The following is a 22,804-nucleotide window of genomic DNA, read 5'->3' on the forward strand; positions in this document are numbered from 1 at the left end:
TCATTTTCAGCTACCCAAAAACACGTATTTCTGATGGGCCTCATTACTTATAGGACAAAACCCAGCACTGAAGAGATTGTTCTAAACACAAATGCATATCTTAATCTTCTGGTGGAAAAAATGTCATATATATAACACAAGTGTGCAGTCAGTTACTGAATTTAAATATTTGTTAGGGGGAAATTTAGGAGTCAAAAACAAACCATAACATGGTAAATAGAAAAAAGGGAATGAAAGCAGTCAGCTTTCTCTGTTTATGGCAAAACAATTCTAAGCTGTAAAAATGCTGCATTCATTTGTATAAATGCTAATTCAAGGATAGCATCAGTCAGCAATGGAATGAGTTTCCTTAAACCTGAAAGGAACAGCGCCTGGCAGTTACATGAGTTAATATGATCTGTTGCCAAAGAATCAATCATTGAATGCATTTTATCTTCTAAGATCATTCTGAAGTTCTTCAAACAATGCCTGAAGGGAGTTCCGAGAGTCTAAGTGGTAGATATGGAGGCTAGAGTCCTTGATGCAGCTGTACCGGGTTTAATTTCTGGTCCAGAGCCATTCAGCACGTCTTCCCCTTCTCTCTATGTGTCATTTTGCTGGTATGTAAGACCCTGGTGTCAGAAACAACTAAGGACAAGTGAGGACACTTTAAATGGTTTATTAACACAAACAGCAGAGCGTTGGAGGGTGGACAGGCAGGTGAGAGTTGTAGGTGCAGTAACGAATGGTTCTGATGTTGGGTCCAGGGTATCAGCCAGGGGAGCAGCCATTGGAGAAACCAGAGGAACATTGAGGAATTTCCAGAAGGTAGCTCTTCCAATAACCTTGACAACTAGGAGGCAGTGGACTGAGGTCCTGGACGGAACCATGGACTCTAGACAAGGGATTTGCAAGGAAGGAGACAAGGACATAAGCAAAAGGACATAAACGATTAACAAGCTAGAGATTAGAAGGATGATTACCACACTGTGAGTAGGAACAATCTGGCATCTGCCTCAGAGGAACCCGCTCCTCTTAAACTTTTCCTGGTTAGCCATGATGGGCGGTAGCTGTGAGGATTCACCTCCTGTCTATCTTCTACTGAATAATTATGTAACACTTTTCTGTGTCCTTCATAGAGTATATACATCAGCAGTATTCTTCCAAGATAATCCTGACATCTACAATTATGATTGCACCACATCTTTGCCCTGGTCCAGACTCAGCTGGATGCTAGAGGATCATTTGATGATACTACTGTGCTGCTGCTGCTGCTGCTACAGGCATCACTGCTGCGGCAGAATGTTTTCATGACTTTGCAACAATAAAACAAACCTCCAATATATAGTTTCTATATTTAGGAGGTTTTGGGGCTTCCACCATCTGATTCATTCTTGGTATGAAGGAGCAATGACTATCTCACCATGTTACCAGCAGCATGAGAGGATCCAGGTGAAACGATTTTAACCTTGCACAGCGTTCTCACATCATTAAGTATACCGTAATGGGTTCAGTTAAAAGTATGATGAAACACAGAATCCAAAATGTCTGTTTGATTATCCAGTATGCACTCTTAATTGAAACTGTGGGGTGGGAACGTTTTTGGTTATGTGGAGCCAGGACCAAGCACATACCAACTACTACTTGGAGCGTCACTGGGGTGTAAGGTAATGAGGTTGTAGTCTTGACATGACACAACCTTGCTCAGCCTTGCTTCGGTTTTTCTAATGACCTGGCAATGCCTGTTTTTGAGGGCCTGAAGTTCATGGACACACTTTTACCATCAAGTTTTGTGTATATTAACAGTCTTTCACAAAAAAACGAGAGCCCTTTTTGACCCAGATGACTTTGCTAAAATTCTGCAAAGACCATCTATGTTGAAGCTGATTTTTAATAATGTAGCACAGTGTTACTATGATATGAAGGAACGCTTACTTGTGACAGCCAAACAAGCTTGAAGGTATTCAGGGCATCCATATATAATCAAGAGCATTTACTGAGAGCTAAAATATCATTACAGTTACACAGACACGCAGGTTCTGAGAAGCATGCTCTATTAATTGGGTTGTTATATGGAGCTTTCTGTTTTTTCTTTATTGCTTTGGTTTCTTCCTCTTTTTCTTTTGCATTATTATGTTAAACTGGAATTCTCTAAGAATGTGGTTAAACATGCAACAAAGAATGTGACAAATTCTTTCTTTATTTTTTAAATAACTTTTTATTATTTCTTCATTAATATGACCCTTGTGTTGGAAGCTGCATTGTTGTTATGCATGGATAAAGGGGATCCCCCAAATGTCCATACTGGCTCCCAGTATGGGGACCCAGTATAAAAAAACAATTACTTATCTTTTACTCCAAGAAAAAACTTACACCACCTAAATTGTATTAATACTTTACTATGGAGACATTTTGATTTCATGTAATGGTATTTTCTCTGAAAAAGTTAGACTCAGTGTATTATGTAGGATTAAGATTTGTAACCGAGTACAGTATTGAGTTATATGAGAAAGTTGGTTGGGCTTCTTTGCACAATCATAGATTGAAACATTAGATTTTCTTTACAGGACCATTTTAGGTCATTGCCCTCTTGTTTTTTATTCCTGAAGGAATGAAAATCTTGATGAAAGTGCCTTTAAATTCTTTGCACCTTTGTCCCTTCCTGATTTAAGGAGACATCCTAAATTGGATTTCCTGCCAAGTATAGCTCATTTTTAAAATAGGATTTTAGACTATTTGAGAACTCAGTGCACATGTGTTGTTAAAGCTGCACATGGTTATTGTGCTTTGATGAAAATGGCCAATTGTTTTAACTAGTTTTGTTTCATGTTTTCTGTCTTTAACTTATTTTTTAATTGAGTAACCATCAGGTTGCTGTCTTGGCCAAAAAACCGTTGAAAAATAAATATCTTGATCTCAGTGGGAATATCCTGGTTAAACACATTTTTAAAAATGCACACAATTCATGCATCTAGTTGTAAGAGATTTCACTTAAGACTAACATTAATATTTGGCACTTTGCTCCTGTTATAATCAATAGTACTTATATCTCCTACTAGGTTGAAGTGAAGTGAAAACGTCTTTGAAATGATCCCCTTCACATTTGGAGTCACAGACAGACACGATAAAGACAGGCTCATGTACATTGAAGGAAGAAATGAAAACCTCTGGCTTGCCTTTGGTCATTATTCATCCACCCTTTTCGAGCTGGCCTGAGTTCTGCATGCCAGCATAGATGGCAGATGACAACCCCAGGCAGCAAGCTGAGGGAGCCAGCCTGGGTTTTCATCATTGAGCTTGTAGCTCAGATGGCTGCATGAGTGGCAGCCAAGCAAACAGAAGGGACTGGAGCACAGATATGGTTGAGACCTTGTTTAGGAACGTTTAAATCAGAGAGATGGTATTTGAAAAGCTTAATCTTTAATCCTTTCCGTTTATTAAATTAAATTTAGAGCTCAAAAGAAGCCAGAACTTTCAGCTTTGTGAAACTGGGCTTTTAAGACATGTAAGGAAAGACTTCTTAGGAAAATTAATTTTAGTAAGAAATTGTACACAAATGGGTTTGATCATCATTATTCAACAGATGAAATATGTTTGCCAAAGCATTGTAAAGCTGTAAAGCAGCTGTGGCCGCTGCAACTGAGAGATCTATCAGGATGGGAATCAGAAAAGATTGGCTAAAAATTATGGAAGCAAATCGTTACCATATTTCAAATGAAAAAGCATTCAGAAATGCTTTTTCATTTTAAGAATGTGGCTGCATTGTTTGACTCATAAATGAAATTAGTTATCAATAATCCTATTTGCATTTTAATTTTCTTCTTCAAGACTGCTCATTCTTTCACTTAATTAAAATGAAAAAGAAAAAGACATTTGAGATTTATTTTTCAAAATATGCCCCAGCAAATAGATACCAAAATTCAATTTGAAATGTAAAATATGAAAATGAAAAAGTATTTCCAGAAATGCTTTTTCATTTTAAGAATGTGGCTGCATTATTTGACCCATAAATAAAATTAGTAATCAATCATCCTATTTGCATTTGCATTTTCTTCTTCACGACTGCACATTTTATGCCATAATCAAAAAGAAAACAAAGCAGACATTGCCTTTTTGTTTTTGTGGTCTGCCCGCAAAGTACTGCCCAGAACTTGAAAACGAAAAAGCATTCCGAGCTGCGGGCGCAGCAGAGTGACGTCAGCAGCCGCTCTTCCTCAGCTCCCTGCTGACCGAGCTACCCATCTTGTTCGGTGGGAGGCGCTGTGCACGTCTGCATTGCATTACATTGCAAACATGCTGAGAAATTGATTGAATTGCAGCAGGACCGAACTCAATTTGTGGCAGTGGCAGACAGAACTGGTAGTTCCAGTGGCAGGCTGTGGTATCCTCATGGCCTGGGACATCCAGCATGTTTTTAAGCATTTATTTATATTTTTCTGTGAGTGACAATTCAGAATAGCCACTCGAAGCTGGGAGGGGATTCCGCGAGGATGCCAGAAGGTGCCAAACCGGCCGTAAAAGCTTGCCTAACTAATAGAATACTATAGGCAAAATGCTTTTCAGCAAACAAGGTGCAGTCAAAATAGACACTTTAATACCAAAACTTTACAGATTTTTAGTATAACTTCACATAAACTTGCAAAAGGGAAATCTTTCTTCATACCTTCTGTACTTCCACACAGATTGATTTAATCAGTTTGATATAACTCAACTCATAACCCAACACTTTGTTAAATGTTGACAGTTTGAGTGCAGAAATTAACTGGAGAAAAGGCTAGTTCTTCTGAGAGTTGTGCAGTCAGGACCAAGAATTATACATTAGCTGTTTTAGACAAATATATATTCCATGGTATGCAGAAAAACTGACCAATGGTTGCCTGAGATTAAATCTGCACAAGGCAATGCAACTAAGTTACTGTGCAAATATCATAGTTCTGGATTGTGTGTTTGTGCGCGTCCGTGCGTAGGTACTCATTTATGTTACCTATTTAGGACTTTTTCTGGTGTATCTACTAACCTTCTGAAAACTGACTGGCCTTATGGGGACTAAGCCTGGTCCTACTGCAGCAGACAACCATTGTTAAGGTTAAAGTTAGAGGTAGGGTATGAATTAGATTTAAGATTCGGTCTTAGATAGAAACCGGTAATGATTAGGGTGAGGTATTAGTTATTACTAAAATGAATAGAAGACAATACAAAGTGAACATGGTTGTCAAAGGCTGGACCCATGTTACATGAAAATACAGATTGTAAGAAAGTAGTGGGCAACCTCCATCAGTCTCTATATCTTGGTAGAAATACAATTGTGTGTGCACGCTTCTTTACCTTCATTGAGCTGCAGGTTTCCATCACTTGGTGTGGCCAGGAAAGATGCAGCATTCACACCTGACTACAATCTCCTGATTAGGCGGCTTGGGATTCAAAGAGCTGGATGCTGCCCATTCCTAATCTGCTAAACTACCATAATGGTAGAGTCAAGCCTCCTTTTGATGAACCTGTTGTTGGGACCCACAGCCATGGAAACAACATTAAAACTCCAGTACAAACTTTTCTGGAACTTTCAAAATAAATTGCATTTAACTGACTTCCAGCAACTGAGGGAAGGGGGGTAACAGCAGACTTCCCATGATGCCACTGCCCGCATAAAACCCCCCACTTCTCCCACAAGTCTTTTTCTTCCACGCCGGTGATCATCGGGATAGGAGGAGGCAGCGCCCTTATGTCTCTTTGCTGGCAAAAAGACAAACTCTTCAAACTGGATCCAAGGATGTCATAAGATCAAGCGATAATATGCAAAGTTAAGTACAAATGAAATACTGTATGTGTATCCGGTATTTTCATTCATGAACGGGGAAATTAAGGTGTAAGCATTGCTTACTTTCTCTCTGAGGCCTGCAGAAGTAAACTGTCCCAGAGAAGTTCCCTACAGAGACGCGGTCTCAACAAAGCCGAACGGTTTTCCCTGCCTGAGAGAAGGACAACAGGAGCCGCATCATCGTGGTAACGGTAACGTGCAGTTTTGGCTGGCCGACAGAACGGCTGCCACTCCCCACAGCTAAAGAAGTTAGCTGTAGCTAACCATTTAAAGACTGTGGACGTTTCTTCAAACTTCGCCGCCCCGGACACCTTTTCCTCAGCATGGTTGGGTTTGGGCAGAACAATAATAGAAATTTAGATTGAAATGATCTAAACGTTTTTCATTTTATGAAGTTTGGTTTTGTTTGTGTTGAACTCAGCTATCTTGGTGCTAGAAGGCTATCTGCAGCACACATGTTCAGTTTTGTGTTCTATGTTTGGGTGTTTTTAAAGTTAAGACAAACTTAACTTTACTATTTAAAGGGTGATTTTAAACAGAAGGTTAATCCTAACGCACCGTCTGCGCTTATGCATTTTAACCCTTTTATTAACCCTGGTATTTTAAAGGTATGTGTTGATTCTGGTGCTAAGCTATCAGCTTCTTTTGTTAGCTCAACTGCTAACCGGTAAGAACACGTGCTTGCTACTAAGCTAGTGAATAATAGTCCCTGAACATCATTTACTAGATTTGATAACTAAGTAAACACCATTAAGCCCCATTTCTCCAGAAAGATTTGGCTCTTTTCCAAAATACTCCCTTAATAATATTTCTTTAAATATTATTTTAATTAATAAAGGTAACTAATTAGACACCGTTGAGAAATGGTCATCCAGAAGGTTGGTTTTATTCAGCAGATCATTATTTAAAACATTATTTTATTAAAATAATATTTTATCTGATCTTGCGTTGTGAATGGTTGTCTAAACGTTTGCTGATTATTGCCTAAATTTGTTCCAAGACTAACTTAACTTAATTTCCAGATTCTTCAAGATAATCCTTGGTCCTCAAACATAAATAACATTGCATGGTAATGTTGCATCACTCTTTTGGTCATGGTTTTCAAACATCTTTAATCAACTTGTTTATATTGTATATAGCCCATTAGTCTTCCCTATTCTTTAATTCTGCTTGGTAGTTACTTGGATTGTTTTAGCATAGTAAAGAGTTTGTTGATTGAAATATGTTTGACTTGAGTTGACTTATTTTTGTTGATAAATTCTTGTATTTTAAGAAATTGTCTGAATTTATTCCATGTGTGTGCAGAGTTTTGCTGTTCAATAATGTCAGAGCTCATCTACACCTTTCTATTTTGTCCTAATGCCATCGCCTTACTGGGCTGGTATTCACAGGACAACCCTTAACACACCGAAATATTATTTGATAAAATATTTAAATATTAATATTAAATATTAAATAATATTCTCAGATTAATAATCACAACACTGTTACTTGCCTTCGAGATTTACCTCATGCGTCTTGTATGCTCCCAGGTAACCTCTATGGATGTACTTACCTCCTGAGATGACGGGAGCTATCCTTCAAGTAAACAGAGCTGAATACTGAAATGCTTCCACATTCGTCTTTCCAAGCTTCCTCAGCTGAAATGACTGCCTACCTGCTGTCCTACATTTACCTGCATGCAAGTTTGAACAGAGGCCTCCTCCACGTCAAGTTTCCATGCCACTCCCTTTTGGAATTACCAGGATTTCCTATATGTCATCATCTTCTGAAATCTGTAACATACTACCCCTTCTCTGAGAAGTCCTAAAATGTCTCTTCTTCCCAGGGAGGATCAGAATCTTCCTCGACTGTACAGAACTACTATTTTCTAAATTTTCTTTAGGCCTATGATATAGCTGTTGTGTAGCTAGACTGATCATGCATGAGGGTGGAGTCACTTCATAAATGAAACTACAGTTTGAAGCAAAGTGTACTTCAAATCTGAAATTCCCATTAAATATCAATTGCATTTGGTAGTAACAAATGGAAATTCCTTCTGAAATGTTCATTAGTCCAAATTCTTTGTTTAATTTTCTGTATTTTACATAAGCGAAAATGTAGTAGATAATGATTCTAATAATTTCATATTTTTACTTTATTGCTCAACCTTACTTTTTCACAAAAATGTTTGTCTTAAAGATTTTAATTCTAACTTTCACATTCTGAAATACAATTTACGAAATGATTTATTATGTATATTTTTTATTCATTAAATATTTTGCTATTTTTTAAAGTTGAATTTCTTTAAAATTCTTGAAATGAAATTGGCAAAAATTATTCCTCAGAAGCATCTTATTTCATTTTTTTTTATTTTGGGAAACAGTAACCACAAACAAATTATTCACTTTTTGTCTATTAAATCAAGACTAAATAAAATAGGAACTTGTATTCGTATGACTTTCCGCCATTTGGATTAAATCTGGACGTGTGTGTGCTAATTTCTCACCAGGGTTGGGGTTATTGCAAAGTTTCTAGAATAGTTAGTGACAAACTCGACGCAGTACTCGATGTTTAAGAACAGCACAGGCCAGGTAGCTTCGGCCCCCGAAGGCCATGGCAGCCCCAGGCAGACAGACACCCCCACAGGATAGTCTTATGGCCAACATAGAGGTAGGTTTGTAGTAAAGAACAGGAGCAGCCCCCAGGCCAAAGAGAGAACAGGAAAGCTGCAGGGCACCGGAGCCCCCTGACCCAACACTGCAGCCATCTTTCCCACAGCACTGACCAAAGCCCCAAAATTCATTCCCACACCACCAATTCCTACAGAGCTGGCACAGGGGCAAAAGAGAGGCATGTTGTCACCATGTGCCTAGCACGGGGGCTTCACCCTTTTACTCTTAAAAGAAATCAAACTTATTTTAGCATCTCAAAATGTTTTCATAACTGAGTTTTGCAGCGTTGTGTCATCCATCCATCTTCTATACCCTCTTCTTTTGTACAGGGTTACAGGGAGCTAGTGCCTATCTCCAGCAGTCTACGGGCGAGAGGCGTTGTACATCCTGGAGAGGTCTCCAGTCCATTGCAAGGCAACACAGAGACACACAGGACAAACATCCATGCACGCACCCACTCACACCTAAGGGTAATGGGGAGAGACCAACTAACCTAACACCCATGGTTTTGGACTGTGGGAGGAACAGGGAGAACATGTAAACCCCATAAGAACATGCAAACTCCATGCAGAAAGACCCCCGGCCAGCAGTCAAACACAGGACCTCTTTGCTGCAAGGCAACAGTGCTACCAACTGTGCCACCGTGCCCCCCAGCACAGTGTCATTTCAGTATAAATATTCTCTGTTCTGTCATCCCCTTCCTAAAGTGTCTAAGGTAGTTAAAACCACACAGGACTAAACAAACTGGTTTTAAGTAATATTAACAACTCGGGAATTTGAATTGATTTTAAATTGTGAAAACAGCTAAGACAACTGGCTTTGTCAAAACAGCACAATTTTGATTTATTGTGATTCTATTATTATTTTGCTATGCAGTCTGAATCTCGTTGCATCCTGTTCCAATATGTTCCTTGAAATGCAAAGGTTCCGCATCCAAGGTAATATAATTTATGTGTTTGGTCTGTGGAATCAGAATGAGTCTGGCAGTAGATTTGTTATGGACACTGATCTTGAACTACTGCTTTATGCCTCCCAGGGTTCTGTGTGGGCGAATGTGACCTAACAGACCAGGAACCAGACACAGATCAGCCTGCTCTTTGGGAAATAATTGACACATGCACAAGAGCAAGTAAAAGGTTGCAATAGAAACTAATACCAGGGCTGGCTAAGCCCTTGTTGCTGCATGCTGGTTTCTCCATTGATATTCTTACACTCAATAGATCCACCTTTTGATAAAGCTGACACAGAGGAGCTTTGAAAAGCAAATGTCAAAGCCAAGTAGTTTCATTGACTACTGCTCTTCCCCCACATATAAAGCTGATATCACTAAGAACGACTCTTTCTCTAACAAAAGACTGTGGGATGCTGAGTTAGTTGGCAAAGTTTAACAGACAAATCTGTTGGAGAATTTTAAAGAAGGGCTATCTTGAAGTAATTTAATGAGTGCCAAAGATGGTCACGTTTACTGGAAGGAATGGTTTATATTGTGTTCCAAAGTTGTCATGAAATTGTTGATCAAACATCTTGGTTTCATTCTGTTGTATTTTATTGTCTTAGAAATGATATGTAAAATTATATGTAGTACCAAAAATGTAAATTTTGAGCTTGACAGATTTCCAGTGGAGCATTATACTTTTCAATCGAATACCTGCAGGCAATTTATCTTCAAAAGGAAAGTAGTCTAAATAGATTAACACCTGTACATGTTGAATTTTCTGAATGAATCAAATAGGAAGTATTTTTTTGCCAACTTTGTCATTGTAAAGCTTTAACTCCACCCATCCATCGCTTACCCTTACCTAGGTGGTGCCTATCCCAAGCGGTTATAGGGGGAAAGGCAGGGTACACCCTGGACAGGTCACCAGTCCATCACAGGGCAACACAGAGATGCACAGGTCAAACAACCATGCACATACTCATACCTAATGGCAGTTTAGAGAGATCATTTAACATGACATGCATATTTTTGGACAGTGGGAGGAAGCCCGAGTACCTGGAGAGAACCCACACACATGCAGAGAACATGCAGACTCCATGCAGAAAGGCCATAGGCATGGATTTGGACCCAGGACTTTTTTGCTGGAAGGGGTCAGTGCTAACCACCAAGGTGAGATAGAAAGGCAGGGTGCGGTGATGGCACAGGGGTAAGGAGCATGACCCACGTATAGAGGCTACAGGCGTCACGGGTTCGGTCCCAGCCTGTTGATCTTTGCTGCATGTGTTCCTCTCGCTCTCCACCTCATTTTCTGTCGGTCAACTTTCAAAATAAAGCCTGCTAGTGCCACCAAAAAAAAACATATAAATTGCTTTTATTTAAAAAAACCATGAGTATTTTGGTAATGATGCACGTTTAACAGCGAGAGTAAGATGTCAGCGTTAATAGAAATGTATTTTCTTCTGAAACAACCGAAAGTCATTTATTACAGAGGTAAGTTTGAGAAAAGTCTGTTTGTTCATTTTTATGATGCTATGATCTAACATAAAGACATTATGAGCAATAACATCCTACAAACATCCAAGGACAAATGAAATGCTCCCTTTAAGAGTAAAATGTCAGAATCACCTGTCAGAGATGAGGTCATATTGGCTTCTTTTCATCCCTCATTACATGAGATACAGATTTATCTCAATAAAAGTTGTTAATCTTGGGAAGATCCTATCATTCTTGGGGCTTTGAAACAGTAGCTGGATAGGTTGTGTTTTGTAGTGGCTTTCAATTCAATTTCAATTCAGTTTTATTTATATAGCACCAGTTCACAACACATGTTGTCTCAAGGCTCTTCACAACAGTCAGGTACATACATTCCAATTAATCCTAACAATTGAACAGTGCAGTCGGAGTTAGCTTTTTATTCAAATTGGATAAAAGTTTTTCTATCTAAGGAAACCCAGCAGATTGCATCCAGTCAGTGACTTGTAGCAGTCACTCCTCCCGGATGAGCATGTAGAGACAATGGACAGTCACTGGCGTTGACTTTGCAGCAATCCCTCATACTGAGCATGCATGTAGTGACAGTGGAGAGGAAAAACTCCCTTTTAACAGGAAGAAACCTCCAGCAGAACCAGGCTCAGTGTGAGCGGCCATCTGCCACGACCGACTGGGGGTTTGAGAGAACAGAGCAGAGACACAAAAAGAACACAGAAGCACTGATCCAGGAGTACTTTCTATGGGAAGGAAAAGTAAATGTTAATGGATGTAACTCCTTTAGTCGTTTCACCTAGAAAGAAAGAACAGATAAACTCTGAGCCAGTTTTCAAGGTTAGAGTCTGAAAGAGAGCACATAGAGTCAATTACAGTTAAGCTCAGTCAATCGCCATGTCTAGGAGAGAGAAAGGGCATTGTAAAAACTTTTAAGTCAAATGCACTTCCAGAGATCCACCGTACATTGTACACTGGACAAATTGTGATGAGGTGCACTGGGGCAGATCAGATTAATGTGGCCATAGCTGTGGATGGTTTAAGTGTTGATGGTGGAAAATACAAAATATTACTAGGGATAATAATAATAATTTTTGACTTGATTCAGGCGCCACAGATTTGTGTCCCAAAACACAAAACCCAGCAAATAAAAAAACCCACTCAATATGTCACCTGAAACATAGCCCACCTCTAACACAAGATCTCACGTAATGGGGCTTCAACACATGGTTAAAATCAGTCCGTTGCTTTAGTGTATTTTTTAAGCAACAATATAGAATATAGGGGTCTTAAAAATATGTTTAAGATTTTATTGTATAAAGGAAAGAAAGCACATTAAATTTAACATTAAAAGATTAAGACATTGAGGTCAAAATCTCAAAATCAGAAGATCCCCTGACCTTCTGCTGGTGTATTATAAATAAGATTAAAGAACAAAGGGAAGTAATAAGTGTAGAGGTATGTCCTCAGTACAATGATTAAGGATCTCTCCTTCAATGACACTCACAACATATATCATAAGGGTGTCATCTTATATCCCATTCTGTAAATAAATATGAGGATTAAATGTCCCAGTGTTTTATCTTATATTAGAAAAACAATGTTAATTAAAACAAAGCAGGGTCGCATGACAGTTTCACTTAGAAGAACAACAAGGATTTTCTCACAGCACATTTCAGTAACCCCTTATCATTCATGTTGCAAGGGACTGAAAAGTTGACTGCTTCACAACAAGGGACAACATTGATAAAATCATGGACAGGGGAGGACAATATTGGCTTTTTAATTTGCATCTTTTATTCTCAAAGGGTCTGAAAGGTTGGACTACATTCGACCAAATGATCTTTATTATCCCCTAGGGCCCATTTTGTTCACCACAGGAGTCAGCATAATACACTCTCAATAATTGTTATGATTCTGGCACATCTGCTCTACCCTGTCTCCCTGGCTGCAATCAGCTGATGAGATGCACCTGGTGGCTGCTGCAGTGTAGTGCAATCTGTGGAATGCCAAGCACCTGTGTCTTCCCTGATATATACTGACTCTGACAAGCAGACGGTGCCAGATTTTTGAAAGCCATTGTGTGAGTAGATATCCAGCGTTCCTTCCTGTCTGATCATTGTTCTTGACCTTGCCTTGCCTTTTGGATTTATGCCTCTGCCTGCTCCCTGTCGGACTATTTGGATTTTGGTTGTCAACCTTGTTTCCTGCACCTGGTTTATGCCTCTGCCTGCACCTTGCCTGACGCCTCTTGTTCCGATCGTTGACCCTGTTTCTGTCCTTGGATTATTGAGCCAGCCTAGCCCTCAGATTATTGAGCCCGGAGTCACTTCTTACCTGTGCTGTGGAGATCACCGCCTGCCGCCCACTGAGGTTTCCCCTCTGGGTTTCAAGTTCCACTCAAGACAAAAGCAAGTTAGTGGCTTTTCTGATCCCTGCAAAATCTGGAGAGACTACAGACACACTAATCCCTCTTTCTGCCTCAGTGATTCCTGGAAGCTGTGAGGAGTGTTACCTGTGTGACGTTTTCCTGTGGCTGAATAAACCTTTTAAACTTCCAGTGCTGTGTCTGGCTGAATCTTGGGTCCGCCTTTTTCTGATTCATAGCAATAATCGTTAATTCACACTCTTCATGATTAAAGTCCTAACCATCTATGGATCTACTTTAATTTCCCTTAAATTAAATGGACTTTAAAGAATCTGCATCAAACTATTCTGCTTAAGTTGTTTTAGTCAGAATTTCAAGGACATTATAGAACAGTAACAGCATCAGGGAAGTTAGCTCTGGACTTGTGCGTAATGCTGGGTTGTTGGATCTTAGCACTGCTTTTGTTTTGATCAATCACCATTTTGCTGGAGTCTTGAAGATGGTATTTTGTAAGAGTTGTTTTTCTGACTGATTTCAGTTAGTTCACATACACAATAAGTCTTCCTTGTCATCAGAGTTTGTGCTTCAGTATTGTTAGATAAACATAGATACACAACAACTCACACATCGATGACTTGTTTTCCTGCTGAGATAGTGTGTCCTCTTTGTGGCACTACCTTGGCCTGAAATGATAAAGATATTTACTCGAATTACTCGGTTACAAAAAAACCCTGTTGGCAAAAACATTTGATTCAATGCTTTGTTAAATCCATCTGACTGCCATCATGGTTGACTGGGGCAATAATTACTGTTGAACAGCTTGCAAACATCATGTAGAATGGAGAGAGACAAAATATTAAGGAGACAATCTTAGAACAATGTCAGAGATTAGGGACGATTTCAAACAAAAGTCAATATCCTTTACTGTTAAGCCAAATTAGCCACCATAAGAGTGCAATGTCAACAACTCGGTACAAGGAGTATATCAATGCATTTCTGATTGAAACAGCATTCCCCACAGACACAATCAATCTTTGCAAGACCAACAAGCTGATTCAGTGCCTTGAAACGCTGTGCAGTTTGTTTACTTTTTAAGGAGGCTTTATATATTCCAGCTACGTTCCACTCAATAGTAACAGTTCAAACATCTACAAAATATTACATGGTTTATGAAAACCACAGGTTGATGTTTTCATTCAGAATGTAAGTGGTCGTCATTAAAAACCTACAGAGATAACATGTCGGAAAACAACCTCGGCTTTACAGCATTGCACAACATGAACAACAACTACTTGGGGGGCCTTTCACATCAATTTTTATGTTTTTTTTTTTTTTGAGAGATTCAGTTTTTTTTTTTTTTTAAGCTTATGTGTTATAAAGAAAATATATTATTTTAACAAAAAAGTATCTAGCCCTATGGTGTGCTGGGGAATGCCTTATCTTCTGCCAAATCAATTTCTTTGAACCACCTGGAAACTAGGGACTGATAACTAATAACAATATCAGTCTCTAATGTGGCTGAAAATAAATGGCTTTCCATCTGCTGAGCTTTGTAGGGAACTGAAGGCTTGCAGTGGCTTTTTGAAAGGCAGGAACTGCTTTAACCAATTAGAAGGCCAGGCCTTTGGTGCCAAATGCTTCCAAATGTAACAAAATCTCTCTACCTTCTCTCAAAGTTACCTCCAGAGTTCACCCCTGGATCCTTCGCCCTGTGATACCTCCCGGTTCTTCGCTCAGTCTCCCTGGACCTCTCCCTTCAACATCCAGCCCATGAGATTTATTTCTATCACTCCTCTTTCAAGAGTCCCTGTTCATTCCCCTGCTCATCTCTTGCCTCTTTTTCGCAGTGATCCGCTGTTCCGTAATCCCGGACACTCTCCCGAGTCCAGCCATCAACTTTCCTTGTATCTCAATAAACAGAATAAACTTTTACCACCGTCTCCTGCATGTGGGTCAGAAATATGCCACAGACAAAATTTGGAGTTCCTGTACCCCAAGATGAAATAATATACTTTGCAACTAAGCACCAGCAACCTAAAAGGAAAACAAAAAAAGAGAAAGAGTGGAAGAAATCAGACCCTTACCAGAGATGCAAATTAGTTAAAGCTAAAATACAATCAGGACAGCTGCCTTCCATGTTATGGTGTCACAGAAGGCAACTAATTGGTGGTAGTCCCTTGTACACCATGCAGAGATTAGACAGCTTTAAAGGACTGCAACAAGTTTAATTGGGTTTGTTAAATAGTGTTTGGGTTTTCTCATGTGATCTCTAAATGTATTACTTGTCTCCTAACATACCTTCCACTCCCACAAAAAAAAAAAAAGAGGACCAGAGGAGAAGACTTGCTACAAAGGTGAAGCAACAAGGGTGTCCACAATTGGATACAAATCAAAGCATCTCTTTTAGATTTGCACCTGCTTTTTAAATAGAATTGGCTGTGATCTCTCAGTCTTTGAAGACAAGCGTGGTTTTCTATTTACAAAATGGAGATGCAACACCCACTGTGACAAACAATACAAAACCTGCTTAAAAAGCAGACTGCAGATTGACTGGACAAACATTTGAGAAAAATGTTGAGGAATAATTTTGTCTGCTGTAATAAATAGTTAGCTTTTGTAATGGAGTTCGCGTAATGATTTTTGAACCGGTTTTTTATTCGTTATAATAAAAGGCTGGGTTTACGTTCAGACATTTTTCAATGAGTATTGGAGCACACAGGCTTTATTGAAATGATTCCACATCATAAAATGATTACTTTAAAAGTAATCAACATTTGAAACAAATGCCCTGACAAACTGAAGCCAGGGCACCTAAAAGATAATATTTTATCACACATTTCCTAACAGACATTAGAGAGAGAAACAGAGATTGAGAAAGAGAGAAGGGGGGTACACTGGTTTCCATAGCAATTGTGAGCACTGTCACATGGTTACCTAGGAACTAGTCCTGTCATGTTGTGCTGTGTATTTGTTTATGTTTGGCATTTATTAGGTTCCTGTTTACACAGAGGACAGCCAAATCTTTCATATAGTTTTGGATGGCTGAAGAATCTTCAACAGAACATCAGACATTAACCCAATAAAAGGTTCATCAATTTTTTATCTTGTGTCATCTGCAAGAAACCATAATTACATCCCAACATGTAGCAATCACTGGGTTATAAGCAGGTCAGGAGGACCGCACACAGGAAATGTAAGCCTAAAAGATTCACCAAGCATGGACTGATCTAGGCTCTGTGGATCTACATAATAGACAGCAGGCCAATGCATACGCTCCGTGGATCGTCACTTGATAAGGCTATACACAAAGGTCATCCTAAATAATTTTAGTAAATATAAATCGCTCTTCAAATTTGTTTTTCATATGACCAAATGCTCCATATGTCTGTAGGCATCATGTTTCTCTTTTTCACTGTCTCATTCCTAGAGCTGGCGAGCAATAACAGACGGCTTTCTATAATTGCACTCCAACATCTGAAACGATGATTCATTATGAAGGGTAAGATAAAGAAACCACACTAAATGATTTAGTGAAATAGCATGTCTAAACACTATTACTTTAAAAAAGCAAAACTGTAGGCAAACATAAAAAAACATATTTACAAGTGTTAGCAAGGCAAATTGATTTTATACCATGACATTAATCCCCTTATTTTCACTGTCGTAAACAGGAACAGTGCAAGAAACTGAGGAACTTAAGAATGTTTACAAAACATCAAAGTTATAAGGTCATTAGTGGGGTGAGACAAGAGTCTTTGAGTTCAGCTGGTAAATGAGCAGACAGCCCTGATTAAGCCCTCCACTACTGTGATTGAATAAAGCAAATCTTTTTCTAATCCAAGAGCAAAGCAATGATGTCTCTCCCTCAAACACTAAAAGAGTTTTTAGGCCAAAAAAATGTACGAAGGAAATGAATTCCAAGTGATTAACCTTTCACATAAACAACTAGATATTCCACTGCTTCAGTCTGTTTCCTCTTCTCCGTTATCACGGGTCTAGAGCGCCCCTACCTGTTCTAGAAAGCACAATGCATCATAATATGGATATTTTCCATCAGTTTCCAGGCATTAGAAAATGGTCAGAATTTAGCTCATTTTAACTGTAATAGGTAAAAAAAAAAAGAAAAACAATCTGTATGTTAATTAAGGAGGGGCTGATAACTTCAAATGCCAACAGCATCTAAGTACAGTGTTATTTATACTGATACAACAGGACTCATCCATTTGTTTTAGTTTTCTTCCTTGGGGAAGCAAAGTTGGGACTTGATGTTTTTTCTGAATTGTTAGAAGTTATGAAGCTGTAACACATGAACTAGAGATGCAATTCAAGCCTTATTAAATTACGTTAATGATCATTTGCCACTCTGCTGTGGTTGGAGGTAAGATCTAAATGAGCAGCGGTAGAAAATCTAGATAGCAACATGTCCTCATACACTCTGCTGCAGGCTGATATTTGGGATGGCCTTACATTTAAGCAAAGAAATGTTACTGACAGCCAGACAAAATTAAGACATAAAATACAAGTACAGAGAAACCAAATCATAACAAGAATTCATAGGCCGATTACATCACAGAGAGGCGGTGAAGGCTGTCCAAATTTGTAGAGCCCTTCAATTGTGGCCGCCAAATATGTCCTTCTTTTTCCCCAGATTTGAAGGATGGGTCCAGTGCATCCTTCATGGCCCATCCTATCCCATGATTTATTGCAGGTTAAAGCGGATTACAGAAGCAGCAATGGCGGAGGAGAGCGGCAAAAGCTGGTCTACTGGCTGGTATATGACACAAAATGAATGCTTACAATGTTTTTAGATGAGAATGTAGCTGTGTAAACCTGGAATTTCTGCTCGGTTTATCAAGATATTGCCTAATTGCGAAAGTGCTCTGACATTTTTGGAGATGTCCATTTCTGGGCAGTCGAGGCTCAATGCAATTCAAAGGACCCCGTCTACGTAGGCTGGATCCTTTGAAGGATGCAGGCCCTGCATTTGGACACAGCTCTTATCTGTGAAAGCGCCTAATATAAACGACTGAGGATTCCTTGGTTGCAATTGCGCCTCCTCAGGTGCATCATCCCAGCATCACTCAAACACAAACATTCAATTCAATTAAAAAAGACTTTATTAATCCCAAAGGGAAATTAAAGGTTGCAACTCATATTATGCAGGTTTCTTCAGAGAGCTGTTGTAGAGGCTAATGGCTGTGGGCAGGAAAGATCTACTAATCCTCAACAAACATATTTTCACCTTCTTATCTTCTCACACATGCACTGAGGATTCCTGTGTAACAATTACTTCTTTTGAAAGCATCTTTGTCCTGATTGGAAATACGTTCTCCCAGAAATTGAAAAAAGGGAAACAAGAGACTTTCATGAACATGTGAGATTTTAACCACACCTTCACATACTTTTAATCACACCTTCGGTCATGTTAAGCAGGACACCATTAACAAAAAGCTCCTAATATACCTGTAAACCTCATAAGGTACAATACCATCACTGCGCAAAGCTGATTTCATGAGCTAAGTGGAGCAGTATGCCATTCACTCCCTATCATGTTAACTGATGGTTGTAAGCGTTAATTCATCATCACTTAGCAACTCCTCTGCTGAATAAACTCTCATCACATTATAATAATTCCTATAATGAACTTTGCTAAAAATAAACAGAAATGAAAAGGAAATACATACTGTAATTTAGTGAAAAAAAAATGAATTCAAGATAAACCAAAGGTTTTTACATGTTTAGATCTACATGCTTTGTGACCATTACTGGGGGGGTGGGGCTAATTTTCTTGTTAAGACTATGATGGGTGTGGTTGGAAACTGATTAAAAGTACTGTTTACTGTGGATTGAGGAATGCAATTCAGACCTCAAAAATTCAACTGACAGCAGCCAAACTAACAAAATTTCGGGTTCACTTCATGAAACACAATATTTTATCAAGTTTTTCCATATAACTTTGATGAAGAACAATGAAGTCCACAGAATTGAACAGCCTATGTATTCCATCTACTTTCTTCACAATCGTCAAAAAAGGCCATTGCCACTACACTTCCTCTTCAGTTGGTGGAAATCTTCAGGTGTATCAAAAATGGTTTTTGATATACTCCAGCACTGAATGTATAGAGCAGATAGGTTTACATAGCAAGGTGTTGGATCATGATAGTTTTGTACAACACTCAGTGTAATATATAAAGCTACATATCTTCTGTTGTAGTCATGACATTGAAAAAACAAGAAGCTATTTGTTGTTATCTTCCTTGTTTTGGAAATAATAACGTTTTCTAAATATATTTAAAAAGGACATATTTTTACCAGTAACCAAGGCATTGAAACACTTATTATTTTCTTGGTTTAATGAGTTGGTTAAACAACATATTTTGATACTTACATGTTGGTAAAGTACAGGTCCATCTACTGATGGTTGTAAGCGTTAATTCATCATCACTTAGCAACTCCTCTGCTGAATAAACTCTAATCACATTATATTAATTCCTATAATGAACTTTGCCAAAAATAAACAGAAATGAAAAGGAAATACATACTGTAATTTAGTGAAAAAAAAAATCAATTCAATATACACCAAAGGTTTTGCATGTTTAGATCTACATGCTTTGTGACCATTAGAAGGGGGGGTGGGGGGGCTAATTTTCTTGGTAAGACTATGATGGGTGTGAAACTGTCCTGTTTACTGTGGATTGAGGAATGCAATTCAGACCTCAAAAATTCAACTGACAGCAGCCAAACTAACAAAATTTCGGGTTCACTTCATGAAACACAATATTTTATCAAGTTCTTCCATATAACTTTGATGAAGAACAATGAAGTCCACAGAATTGAACAGCCTATGTATTCCATCTACTTTCTTCACAATCGTCAAAAAAGGCCATTGCCACTACACTTCCTCTTCAGTTGGTGGAAATCTTCAGGTGTATCAAAAATGGTTTTTGATATACTCCAGCACTGAATGTATAGAGCAGATAGGTTTACATAGCAAGGTGTTGGATCATGATAGTTTTGTACAACACTCAGTGTAATATATAAAGCTACATATCTTCTGTTGTAGTCATGACATTGAAAAAACAAGAAGCTATTTGTTGTTATCTTCCTTGTTTTGGAAATAATAACGTTTTCTAAATATATTTAAAAAGGACATATTTTTACCAGTAACCAAGGCATTGAAACACTTATTATTTTCTTGGTTTAATGAGTTGGTTAAACAACATATTTTGATACTTACATGTTGGTAAAGTACAGGTCCATCCCAAAAATTTTTATATTGTGTAAAAGTTCAAAGATTTTTGCCAGTTTCAGAAAGTGACACAGTTAGTTTATAGAGATTCACTCCATATAGAGTAAAATATTTCAAGCTTTTGTTATTTGTCATTTGATGGTTATGGCTTACAGGCTAAGAAAACCCAAACTTCAGTGTCTCAGAAAATTAGAATAAAGTGAAAAGGTTCATTATTGGAAACTCATGGGGTCAAACCCTAATCAGTTAAGTAACTCAAAATGCTTGCAAAGGTTTCCTGAGCCTTTAAACGTTCTCTCACTCTGGGTCATAGGCTACACTAGCATGGCTGACTTGAAAGATGTCCAGAAGTCAGTCATCGACACCCTTCACAAAGAGGATTAGCCACAAAAGGTCATTGCTGAAGGAGCTGGTTGTTAACAGAGATCTGTATCCAAGTATATTAACAGAAAATTGAGTGGAAGGAAGAAGTGTGGTAGGAAAAGATGCACCAACAACAGGGATAACTGCAGCCTTGAGAGGATTGCCGAGCAAAATCCATTCACAAGGAGTGGGCTGAGGCTGGATTCAGTGCACCAAGAGCCACCACACACAGACCAACACTAGACATGAGCTACAAATGTTGCATTCCTTGTGTCAAGCCACTCCTGAACCACAGACAACATCAGAAGCGTCTTACACGGGTGAAGGAGAGAAGGAACTGCACTGTTTTTGGTCCAAATTCTTGCTATTAGATGAAAATCAATTCTGTATTTCATTTGGAAATCAAGGTCCCAGAGTCTGGAGGAAGAGTGGAGAGACAAATGATCTGTGTTACTTGAAGTCCAGTGTGATGTTTCCACAGTCAGTGATGGTCTGTGGTGCCATGTCATCTGCTGGTGTTGGTCCTTGTGTTTTCTGAAGTCCACAGGCATTGCACCCATCTACCAGGAAATTCTAGAGCACTTTGTGCTTCCCTCTGTTGACAAGCTTTATTGAGATGCTTATTTTATTTTCCAGCAGGACTTGGCACCTGCCTACACTGCCAAAGGTACTAAAAGATGGTGCAATGACCATGGTGTTGCTGTTCTTGATTGGCCAGCAAACTCCCCTGACCTGACCTCCATAGAAAATCTATGGGCTGTTGTCAAGAGGAAGATGAGAGACGCCAGACCCAACAAGGCTGCTTTCAAAGCAATCTGGTCTTCCATCACACCTACGCTGTGCCACAGGCTGATCACCACTATGCCACGACGCATTGATGCAGTAATTCATGCGAGAGGAGGCCCAACCAAGTACTGAGTGCATAGAAATGGGCATACTTTTCAGAAGCCTCACATTTGGATCTTTCTAATGTGATATTCAAATTTTCTGAGACACTACATTTTGGGTTTTCTTAACCTGTAAGCCATAATCATTAAAATTACAAGAAATAAAATCTTGAATTATTTTACTCTATGTGGAATGAATCTCTAATAAATAACCATTTCACTTTCTGAAACAGCTGAGCCAAAATATTGCACTTTTACACAATATTCAAATTTTTATGTAGATGAACCTGTACTCAGGCATTTACCAACCCAAAAGGTGTTAAGGTTCTAACAGTGATAAGATTTTACCTTTTATTATATCAATCTTGATGTTAATCGACATACATTTGGATGATTTGAGAGGCTGTTGGGAATTACTGTACAAATCACTATGTCATTAACTTTCAATCAGGAACGTAAGAAGCCACGTAACGTACAACCAATAAATCAAATTTTCTGACCTATACGTATGCAGACAGTAAAGGCAATTCTGGTTATATAGTCACAGTGTGGTTCTGTACATTATTACCTCTTTCTTTTCACAGACTAATCAGCCTCCGTAGAGACCGCCAAAAATTGCCATTGCCGACTGTATTTCAAGTCGTCAAGGCGGGGTATTGGGTAAAGTTTTCAACTAGCAAAAATCGCGCCTCGGATAAACCTCATAGGCTACGATACTGCCACTGCGCAAAGCTAACAAGCTACAGTCGCAGAGGGATTCTTGGGTCTGAGCTGTATCCCTCTGGGTCACGGTTTTACAGTGACTGTGGTTTCAAAGTAAACAAGTAGGTTGAGTTATATAGTTGTAATTACAAGTGTAGGCAATCCTATTCCTAAAACGAATATCAAAGATTCACTTCTAGAGATGTTAGGATAGCCTCTAACAGTTTATAAAGGACGACTAGCGTAAAACACAGTGACGTTTCAGGATGTAGCCAAAAGTTGCCGACCGCTTTGTTTATATACTTGAGAACAAGCGTGGATAGTGTCACTTCTGAGAATAAAAGAGACAAAAATCACTTTCAGTTCAG

The 22,804-nt window shown here is 38.8% G+C and overlaps 1 long non-coding RNA gene and 1 other non-coding gene across 2 annotated transcripts; both read right to left on the bottom strand.

Annotated features, from left to right (window-relative positions):
* Positions 1-642: 642 nt before the first annotated feature.
* Positions 643-20,604, bottom strand: LOC124879929. Its single transcript, XR_007041174.1, has 3 exons — positions 20,473-20,604; positions 13,860-13,918; positions 643-874 (listed from the first exon to the last, which is right to left on the bottom strand). It is a non-coding gene; the product is annotated as an uncharacterized LOC124879929 (long non-coding RNA).
* A 1,723-nt stretch (positions 20,605-22,327) lies between these two features.
* On the bottom strand, positions 22,328-22,468 carry LOC124861598. The gene has a single exon (XR_007036682.1). It is a non-coding gene; the product is annotated as a U4 spliceosomal RNA (small nuclear RNA).
* Between the last annotated feature and the right edge of the window lie 336 nt (positions 22,469-22,804).

Source organism: Girardinichthys multiradiatus, chromosome 2 (assembly GCF_021462225.1).
Source record: "Girardinichthys multiradiatus isolate DD_20200921_A chromosome 2, DD_fGirMul_XY1, whole genome shotgun sequence".
NCBI classification, from domain to species: Eukaryota; Metazoa; Chordata; class Actinopteri; order Cyprinodontiformes; family Goodeidae; genus Girardinichthys; species Girardinichthys multiradiatus.